Genomic DNA, 11,133 nt, shown 5'->3' on the forward strand with positions numbered 1-11,133 from the left:
GCAGGCTCAGCGGCCACGGCTCACGGGCCCAGCCGCTCCGCGGCACGTGGGATCTTCCCGGACCGGGGCACGAACCCGCGTCCCCCGCATCGGCAGGCGGACTCTCAACCACTGCGCCACCAGGGAAGCCCGGGGCTCTCTTTCATGCATAGCACATTCTGCTCTTGATCGGCAGGCGGACTCTCAACCACTGCGCCACCAGGGAAGCCCGAGGCTCTCTTTCATGCATAGCACATTCTGCTCTTGAATTAACTCTTCAGCCACTGTAGACAACAGTATGGAGGTTCCTCAAAAAATTAAAAATAGAATTACCACGTGATCAGGCATTTCCACTTCTGGGTTTGCATCTGAAATAAACAAAAGCACTAGCTCTAAAAGATCTCTGCGCCCCCGCGTTCATTGCAGCGTGATTCATAATAGTCAAAGTGCAGAAACAATCTGTCTACCAGTGGCTGAAAACACACACACGCACAGAGAGATATATAACATTTTCTTTATATATATGAATATTATTCAAGTATAAAAAGGAAAAAATCTTGCCATTTGTGACAACATGAATGGAACTTGAGGGAATTAGGCTGAGTGAAGTAAGGCAGAGAGAGAAAGGCAAATACTGTGTGATCTCACTTATATGTGGAATAAAAAAGAAAGAAAGAAAGAGTTCATAGACACAGAGATTGGTGGTCGCCAGAGGCGGGGGCTGGCGGAAGTGGGTCAAAAGGTACAAAATTCCATTTACAAAATAAGTCATGGGGATTTCATGTACATACTTAGTGACCGTAGTTAACAATACCATCTTACATATTTGATATGCTAAGAGAATAAGTTTGTGAAAGTTCCCATCACAGGAAAAAGTTTCTAACTATTTATAGTGACAGATGTTAACTAGGTTTATTGTTGCGACCATTTTGTAATATATACAAATATCAAATCATGCTGTCCATCTGCAACTAGTATAATGTTACATGTCAGTTAGACCTCAGTTAAAAACAAATCTCCAAATCAGAATACCCTAGTAATCCTGATCCTGCGAATTCATTCCCCCCCCCCACAAAATTTATCATTTTCCTTGAACTGAGAAGTACTGTCATAATTTTCAGAAAAATAAACTTTTTTGTTCATTTTCAGTCAGAAAAATAAACCATTAAAAGATTTTTTTGCTTTCAATTTGGAATTCAAACGAAATTTTAAGACTATTTAACCTAACAGAAATAAGTTTTAAAGATAACATATGCTTTACGATACTTCAAGTTCATATACGTTGATAAAATAATTCCGTGACTGTCTTTATTTTATTTTATTTTTTAACATCTTTATTGGAGTATAACTGTTTTACAATAGTGTGTTAGTTTCTCCTTTACTACAAAGTGAATCAGTTATACATATACATATCTCCCTCCCTCCCACCGTCCCTATCCCACCCCTCTCGTGGTCACAAAGCACAGAGGTGATCTCCCTGTGCTATGCGGCAGCTTCCCACTAGCTATCTAATTTACATTTGGTAGTGCATATATGTCCCTGCCACTCTCTCACTTCGTCACAGCTTACCCTTCCCCCTCCCCATGTCCTCAAGTCCATGCTCTAGTAGGTCTGTGTTTTATTCCTGTCCTACCACTAATCTCTTCATGACATTTTTTTTTCTTAGATTCCATATATATGTGTTAGCATACGGTATTTGTTTTTCTCCTTCTGACTTACTTCACTCTGTATGACAGACTCCAGGTCTATCCACCTCATTACAAATAACTCAGTTTCATTTCTTTTTATGGCTGAGTAATATTCCATTGTATATATGTGCCACATCTTCTTTATCCATTCATCTGTCGATGGACACTTAGGTTGCTTCCATGCCGTGACTGTCTTTAAATAAAAACCATTATTTCTCCTACTGGTTCCTTGGCTGCTGCTTCTGTTGTACAGATCTTCCTCAACTTACCATGGGGTTACGTCCCAGTAAACCCATGGTAAGTTGAAAATATCATAAATTGAAAATGCATTTAATACACCTGACGTGTCAAACATCACTGCTTAGCTTCACCTACATTCAGTGCACTCAGAACACCTAGGTTAGCCTATAGTTGGGCAAAATCATCTAATGCAAGGACTATTTTTTAATAAAGTGCTGACCATCTCGTGTAATTTATTGACTACTGTACTGACAAGCAGAGTGCTTGTCTGGGTCCGTGGTGGTTGCATCTATCCGCTGTCTCCTGGTGTGGTCGCGTGGCTGGTGGGGAGCTGGGGCTTTGCCACCCAGCATCAGGAGGAAGTGTCTTTCCCCATACGGTGGGCCCGAGGAAAGCTCAAAATTCAAAAGTCGAAGTAGTTTCTACTGAATGCGTATTGCTTTCGCATTACTGTAAAGTTAAAAAATCCTAAGTTGATTTTCTTACTCGTGAAAAGTATATTCAGTCACTCGGTAATACTGATTTCCGTTCAAGAACGCTATAGTCGAGTTGGAGAGAAAAGATGAACACACAGGAGGAGAGGCAAAGAATTTCCCCCTGAAAACTGGTTGGTATAGCGTGCTCTAGGATCTCAGAGGGAAAAGAATCAACAGAGGGTAGTCCTGGAGGGCTTTACGGAGGAGGTGGGAATTGAGCTTGTTCTTAGCGGATGGTTAGTATTGGAGCAGCTGGAGAGAACAGAGAGAGAGGGAAGGCGTTGAAGATGTGGAACAAGACGGATAAAGCGTGGAGGTGAGCAGAGAGCTGCGTGCTTGTCCCAGCCAATCCTGATGAACTCAAGTGATTAGTTCAGAACCGCTCCCGTGGGGGTGTCATCTCCATCCTCAAGGACCCCAGGAGTGGAGGCAGAGGACAGGTGGCGAGGAACGAGCGCAGCCCTGGGCCACGGGGAAGGTTCACCCACTGCACCCGGATGCCGAGGGGGAGGGGCTCCGAGGAGGGAGGGATGCTCAGGCGGGGACAGCGCTGCACAGATGCAGGGAATGGGGGGCGGGGCTGGTGTGAGAGCTATCAGAGCTCAGCCCCGCGCGTGCCCGCACAGAGAGAGGCGGCCCCACCTGGGTCCCTGCGCAGAAGGGCAGGCAGGTGGAGAGGGTCAAGCCAGAGACGCACGCCCAGTGCTAGGGCGCGCCCCTGTACTTCATTAATTAATCCTTTAGCGCTTCCCTTAAACAGGTCAAATGCCTCTCTCCCAGTCTGTGGGGTTTACCGATTTTTATGGAACAGAATTCTGCTGAGCTACTAAAAATCCGTTTCCAATTTATAGGAGCGAGATACGAAACAGCTGTCTCAGCCTTTCTTTATTGACCGAGGAAGTGAAAAAAAGCCTCCAGAAAACAGAGGAGAAGAGGAAGAAATTGCATGAATTCTTCAAACCGTAGCCCCTACAGACAAAGGCTTTTTCCTGCTCCACTTTCCAAGTATTTGGTGGAGGGTTCAGGAGATGAGGTTTTGTCTGCTTCTATTTCATTTTCCCTGAGTCTGTTTGACTCAGGTGCTAGAGGTGGGCTGAGCTGGTAATTTATGCTTTTGGAAGAACATCAAACAGACCGCAAGTAGCTTATTCCCTTCCGTCTCTGAAAGGACCAGGCAGTTCATTAGGATGGGCCTGTGGCTTTGATGTGAAGCAGGGAAATCTTAAGGAGTTCAGGACTTTTCAATACAGAGAATTTTCCAGAAGGAGATCTAGTTCACAGTTGTGCTGTGAGTGCTTCTAAATAGCGAAAACAGCTGGACCATCAAGTCCACTGGATCCGAGCAGCACAGCTTCAGACGTGGATGGCGGCCTGAGTGCCATCCCTGAGGCCTCCTGCACCTCCAGACCCCTCCCTGTGCTAGCCCGTGGTACTTTAAGTCAGCGTCTCGGGCTGGTCGGGGCTGGTACTTATATCACGGGAGAGCCGGGCACCGAGACGCTTCCCTGGAGGCCCACAGCATGGGGCAACCGCTGGCCTATGGGCTGCTGGCCTGTCCACTGCGGCTCGTAGAGTGGAAAGCGCCTAGCTTCCCAGCACGGGCTGGTTTCTTGAGAGATGGTAACAGCTGAGACTGTTAATTCAGGGCTACATCCAGCTGTGAATAACAGAAATCTGATCTAGGGCGGCTTAAACCAATTAGGGGTTACATTTCCCCTGTAACGAGAGGACCAGAGATTCACGATGTCATCAGAGACTCAGGCTCTTTCCATTGCTCTGGTGACCTGCGCAGAGCAGGTGACGGGCTTGTTCCCTGTGCTTAGAATGTGGCTTCTCTGCCTGCAGCATCGGGTACCATTCCTGCTGGTAGAAAGAGTAGGGAGCCAGCACCTGCCAGCGATCCTGTCCACCCGGCGCTCCCACTCTCACCCACCGGCCAGGACTGCGCCTTCCCTCCTGAGGCAGGCTGGGAAATTTGGTGCCTTGGGGGCACACACCAGTGCCCCCAACAAAACGAGGCAGACACAGGGAAGGCAAGTAGCAGTGCCGAACCAAAAAAAAACCCCCAAAACAAAAACAAAAAAACCCTCACAGAGCCAGAGGCAGGCAAGAGGGAAAGAAAAAGCAAAACCACAAAACCCTCCCCTGGCAGATGTGGCCATCAGACGGGGGAGGCTGCGCGAAACCCTTGGGCGGGGAGAGGGCTGCCGCTGAAATTCAGCGGGTGAAGAAGTCACAGCTTCCGGGCAACGAAAGACAAGGGGCAATTCAGGGGATTTGATTAGCTCAAAACAGAGGTTCCTCGAGCTAAGACACATGATTTTTAAAGGATTTATTTCATAAAATGCAGGAGAGGATATTCACGTTACCCGAAAGAACTGGCTAGAATTTGAGTGTTCCAGAAGAGAGAAAAGAAGGATTTGGGGCAGCGTGTGGAAAGGGCTTCTCAACTCCCAGGTAGGATGAACTTCTTTGGGAAATCCTGAATCACAAAGAAAATCTTATAAAAACCAAGATCTGGACAGAAAAAGTTACTCACAAGGACAATGGCCTTGGGGAGGCATCTGCAGGGACAGAAGCCCAAAGGTGCTGGGTTCACACGTGCAGGCCTCACCCCCTATCCTGGCGGGAGTGCTACTAAAAATCCGTTTCCAGTTTATAGGAGCGAGATACGAAACAGCTGTCTCAGCCTTTCTTTATTGACCGAGGAAGTGAAAAAAAGCCTCCAGAAAACAGAGGAGAAGAGGAAGAAATTGCATGAATTCTTCAAACCGTAGCCCCTACAGACAAAGCCTTTTTCCTGCTCCACTTTCCAAGTATTTGGTGGAGGGTTCAGGAGATGAGGTTTTGTCTGCTTCTATTTCATTTTCCCTGAGTCTGTTTGACTCAGGTGCTAGAGGTGGGCTGAGCTGGTAATTTATGCTTTTGGAAGAACATCAAACAGACCGCAAGTAGCTTATTCCCTTCCGTCTCTGAAAGGACCAGGCAGTTCATTAGGATGGGCCTGTGGCTTTGATGTGAAGCAGGGAAATCTTAAGGAGTTCAGGACTTTTCAATACAGAGAATTTTCCAGAAGGAGATCTAGTTCACAGTTGTGCTGTGAGTGCTTCTAAATAGCGAAAACAGCTGGACCATCAAGTCCACTGGATCCGAGCAGCACAGCTTCAGACGTGGATGGCGGCCTGAGTGCCATCCCTGAGGCCTCCTGCACCTCCAGACCCCTCCCTGTGCTAGCCCGTGGTACTTTGTTAAGTCAGCGTCTCGGGCTGGTCGGGGCTGGTACTTATATCACGGGAGAGCCGGGCACCGAGACGCTTCCCTGGAGGCCCACAGCATGGGGCAACCGCTGGCCTATGGGCTGCTGGCCTGTCCACTGCGGCTCGTAGAGTGGAAATCGCCTAGCTTCCCAGCACGGGCTGGTTTCTTGAGAGATGGTAACAGCTGAGACTGTTAATTCAGGGCTACATCCAGCTGTGAATAACAGAAATCTGATCTAGGGCGGCTTAAACCAATTAGGGGTTACATTTCCCCTGTAACGAGAGGACCAGAGATTCACGATGTCATCAGAGACTCAGGCTCTTTCCATTGCTCTGGTGACCTGCGCAGAGCAGGTGACGGGCTTGTTCCCTGTGCTTAGAATGTGGCTTCTCTGCCTGCAGCATCGGGTACCATTCCTGCTGGTAGAAAGAGTAGGGAGCCAGCACCTGCCAGCGATCCTGTCCACCCGGCGCTCCCACTCTCACCCACCGGCCAGGACTGCGCCTTCCCTCCTGAGGCAGGCTGGGAAATTTGGTGCCTTGGGGGCACACACCAGTGCCCCCAACAAAACGAGGCAGACACAGGGAAGGCAAGTAGCAGTGTCGAACCAAAAAAAAACCCCCAAAACAAAAACAAAAAAACCCTCACAGAGCCAGAGGCAGGCAAGAGGGAAAGAAAAAGCAAAACCACAAAACCCTCCCCTGGCAGATGTGGCCATCAGACGGGGGAGGCTGCGCGAAACCCTTGGGCGGGGAGAGGGCTGCCGCTGAAATTCAGCGGGTGAAGAAGTCACAGCTTCCGGGCAACGAAAGACAAGGGGCAATTCAGGGGATTTGATTAGCTCAAAACAGAGGTTCCTCGAGCTAAGACACATGATTTTTAAAGGATTTATTTCATAAAATGCAGGAGAGGATATTCACGTTACCCGAAAGAACTGGCTAGAATTTGAGTGTTCCAGAAGAGAGAAAAGAAGGATTTGGGGCAGCGTGTGGAAAGGGCTTCTCAACTCCCAGGTAGGATGAACTTCTTTGGGAAATCCTGAATCACAAAGAAAATCTTATAAAAACCAAGATCTGGACAGAAAAAGTTACTCACAAGGACAATGGCCTTGGGGAGGCATCTGCAGGGACAGAAGCCCAAAGGTGCTGGGTTCACACGTGCAGGCCTCACCCCCTATCCTGGCGGGAGTGAAAAGGGCTTTTGCAGATGGGAAAGGATTCCAAGAGGATATCATGGAATATATTTAGGGAAGTACACTAATCAGATCAACTGCTTGTTTCATAATTACGAGGACCTAGAAATTAGGAAGATTGTGAGTTTAAACTAGCAATTATAGTAAAAGTAAATCATTGAGGGACTTCTCTGGAGGTCCAGCGGTTAGGATTCCACGCTTCCAATGCAGGGGGCACGGGTCTGAACTAAAATCCCACAAGCTGCACAGAGTGGCCAAAAAAAAAGAAAAAAAAAAGAGAAAAGAAAATCTTTAGAAACTTCCGTCGATCATTAAAGGGGAAATAAAGTGAAAATTTCGGTATTGCTCTGAGATGTTTTTACAACCAGCTCAGTTGAAGCTTCCCACCTAAATCAACGGGACCGTTTCTTCATGTGCTCAGATAAGAATTCTAGGGATTCGCTGTGACAAACATTCAAACAAAGGAAAAGCCCTCAAAGTCAGGGTGAATGAAGAGCACTGGATCGCAGAGGTTCATGGGAGAAAATGCAAATGCAGAATTTGAAGTAGGTAAAAGACGTAAGGGAGAAACGTAAGGGGAAAACAGTTTCACATGCATCTGCTGGTCTTTCCCGAAGACCTGGTCCATGTGCGGCAGGGACGGGCGGGAAAGGAGAGGTTGAGGATCAGGGAAGTAAATTCAGGGGCTTGTGGACTGCTAGTCACCCTTGACGCGGGGTTCCGGAGATCCCAACTGGGGGGTTGCATGTGGGGCGCTGAGAATAGGAGCGTTGATGGCAGAAGATGCAGGAAGTGTAGGCTTTAACCCACAGACGATGAATGGCAAGTGTAGGGTACACCCGCTGCCACAGCCCGCAGCAAGTTCAAACGACGCTAGGAGATCACGGAACTCTTTCCGCTGAGCCCAGTCTTGGCCTCAAAGTCCTTTCTTTGAAACACGTGTCTCCAGGCAGCCCCTACTAATTGGTCAGAGTTGGCACAGAAGATGAAAGACTGACCACAGTTGCTATAAATGATGGGCAGCCGCTGAAGATGAAAAGTGACACAAACACATCTTTGTCTTCACTACATTGGTCCAAACTCACGGCATCCAACTTGCCCATCAGCTGCAGACGCGCTGCCCTTCTGCCCGTTCGCCCTGAGACTGGTCTTCCCCCGGCTCTGCTCTGCATCCCAGGGAGTCATACTCCCCGGGTCTCCCTGCCTCTGGCTTTTATGCAGGTTCAGCCAGTGGGAGGCACCTGCCCGAGACTGGAGGGCAGGTGGGGGGATGGGCGTGACGCCAGGGTGTTTTCCCTCCTCCCCTCGGCTTTGTGGCATTCCTGGCAGGGACCAAGTCCCCTCGATGGGCCTGGGCGCCCCGGAAGGCCCCGGCTCTGTGGACTCAGCTCTCACCTGCTGGCCGGCTGCAGTTCTGGCCTCTGGATCCTGGGCCCCATCCGTCATCCCTGTGGCCCAAGGAGGGACAAGCCACCTGGTTTGCCTGACCACCCACGCTTTGGGTCCTCAGCTCTTTTACTGCCTGCGTAACCGATTCACAAAGTTCAGCGCCTCTGTTTGAAATGTCTTCTCGATGACCCCTGGCCGATCCACCTGTGTCATTCCTCCCCTGTCTGGATCCACTGTCCTCTCTGCTCGCCAGCAGGTGACCTCCCGTCACGCGTCAATCCTGAGTCTATCAGTGTGTGCGCTTGTGGGCCCAGAAGAGGGGTGGTGGGTTAGGGACAAGAACAGGATGGAGGCTGGACTTGCGGGAAAAAGACTTTTCCGTCCCCGTTGACATTCCAGGCAGTGGCTCTGGACAGCGCCCCTCAGCGGAAGTTTCCTTCTGCAGACACGATGCTGTCACCTTCCCCCCACCGGCCCGGGCAGGCCGGAACTGTGAACAGTGCTCTGCATTAGCAGAGAGAGCTAATGAAAATCTAGAATGTACTGGGGAAAGGACTTTCCATTCCTCTACCTGATGCCCATTTCACAACTTCTTGGAGAAAGACAGAGTAGTGGGAACCATGGTGTCAGCTCAAAACTGAAAACTGTCTTCCCGTCTCTCTCCCTCCACCTCCACCCGCTTATCCCATCACAGCTGGAACGGGTCCGAGAAAAAGGTAACAAAGACAACGGCCTAGACGTTCTTCAAGTCCACCTGGAAATTTTCCTTCTGGTTAAGAAAGCCCACAGGGTGGACGATGATGACCTTCTGGTATCGTGTTTCCTTCTGTGTCTCTGTGCGCTTCCGATTGTGTGAAGATAACTTTTTAGTGGGTTTTGAGGCACCTCAGATTTTATTCGGTAACATATAGAAATGCGGTTTCTAAAAATTCATTATCCCTAAAGGATGAGTCGACGATGTCAGCTGACTTTGATTTTAGGCAACAGTGAGTAGTTCTGCTACCTCAGCTTCTGGAACGATCCTTCATATCTGCAAGTTCTCTTCTAAATCAGCTATTCTCCATACAAGAATACGTTTTTTGTTCTTTATTTTTCATTTTAGGAATAGCATTTCTCACTTAATAGAGCTTTCCTTTTCACACGCATTCTTCTTTTTTTTCTCCCCAAAATCAGAGGGAATAGGACCCTTGAAAGAAGAAAATCACATTTGTCAGACTTGTCTCCTGAGGGTACATCTAGTCAGTGTGGCTCAAGGACAAGGGAGCTCCTGCACAAGGTCTCGTTGGGCTGAGGAATCAAAGGTCAGAATTTGAATATTGGAAAAAATTCAGTTTACGTTTGCAAAATTGAATTTGAGATACTTAAAGCTATTAAATAACATGAAAGAACTAACTTTGTATATGTTGTGGTTAAAAAGGTCCCGAGTTGTGTGTGCGTGTGTGTTTTGTTTTGTCATTGAGCTTTTTGTTTTTTTGTTTTTTTTTTTAGTCAGACTGATCTGGTTTTGAACCCCAGTCATTTTGCCAACATCTCAAACATCACATATTTGCTTTTCACACTCATTCTGTTAAATTTTTCTGGGATATACAGCCAGGTGTCTGTGGGAATTTGAATCCAGGGGGAGGGGGGAGCAGCTTGTAGGAGCCCTTGTAACTTTATTAGTAAAGGTCTTTCTCCCTTCTGTTCTTTTATCCACTTACTGGACATTAAAATATTGACATATATCATCAGCGTCAAAATAGCTGATGATAGTTTCAAAATAGCTGATGATATATGTCAATATTTTAATGTCCAGTAAGTGGATAAAAGAACAGAAGGGAGAAAGACCTTTACTAATAAAGTTACAAAGTTTTGAAACAGTTTCTAAGTGCAGGACTCTGAAACTTGGAGGAAAAAGAAAGGAAGAAAACAATACGTAACTTCCTATGGCCTATAAATAAGCCAACCTGTATCAAGTGAATAATTTTTATTTCCTTCTTGACCGAGGACTGCAAGTAGTTCTCCGTGTCATCTAGCGACTTAATTGTCTTCATGACCCCAGGGATTCTCGTGCAGCTGTGCATCGCATTAACTCACGGAATGTACGTTTCTGGCTGTGCTTTTATTAGAAGACCTGGCTGTCTTTTTGAACAGATGTTAGATTGGTCTGCCTTTTATGTTGTTGCTTTACGAAGGTGTTAAAAATGCCACTTGAAAAGACCGGACTGGCAAATTGTTTAGTTAAACAGTGTGTGACAGACACCTCTGAATTTTTCACACCCTTTCCAGCTTTCCTGTAAAGCACTGTCATCCCGAAGAGATTACACTTTAGATGTTGGCAGTGTTTATCCAGAATGATGCAGCAATATCACGCGGTCCACTGGAAAGATCCCCCGTCGCCCCCGGCAACAGCTCACGAAGAATGATCAAATGCTTCCGTGCACACCGTGTTTATCATCCCCTGATGTCCATGTCCTAGACGGGAATTTAAGGTGCATCTAAACAATGAGGGAGAAGATCTCTCTTCAGGTCTAAATGCTGGATTAATGTTACAGAACGATTGATTTATGGTCGTTCCTCCTTGTGTGTAGAGGTCTTAAATATTGTTGAGAGGAAATACAGTATTTTTAAGAGGCAAACCCCTAAAACTAGAGGATTAAATAAGGAAGTTTTCAGAATGCATAATGACAGGTTGGTCTTTTCCCGTAGGCGTATAGAGACATACAGATTTTTAATAATATTGCAACTTTACCATAAGCATGTGGGATGAGGAATGTCTTGGTTATGGAAGCACATCTTACAGTTGATCCTAACCCTAGAGAAAAGACCATCATTATGTTCCCCAGGGCCTGGAATACTGGAGCCCGGAGACCTTTTCAAGATCCTACAGCCCTGGAGGAGGGTTTTGTCCTTTCTAACCGCATATAGGACA

At 47.3% G+C, this 11,133-nt stretch overlaps 1 long non-coding RNA gene across 1 annotated transcript in view; it reads left to right on the forward strand.

Moving 5' to 3' along the window:
- Positions 1–10,804, forward strand: part of LOC114487414 (uncharacterized) — a 45,751-nt gene extending 34,947 nt beyond the window's left edge. Inside the window, exons 3-4 of the long non-coding RNA XR_003682489.2 lie at positions 9,396–9,523; positions 10,491–10,804. This is a non-coding gene — a long non-coding RNA (uncharacterized lncRNA). The remainder of the gene's footprint in view (positions 1–9,395; positions 9,524–10,490) is intronic.
- Positions 10,805–11,133: the final 329 nt, after the last annotated feature.

Source organism: Physeter macrocephalus, chromosome 12 (assembly GCF_002837175.3).
Source record: "Physeter macrocephalus isolate SW-GA chromosome 12, ASM283717v5, whole genome shotgun sequence".
NCBI classification, from domain to species: Eukaryota; Metazoa; Chordata; class Mammalia; order Artiodactyla; family Physeteridae; genus Physeter; species Physeter macrocephalus.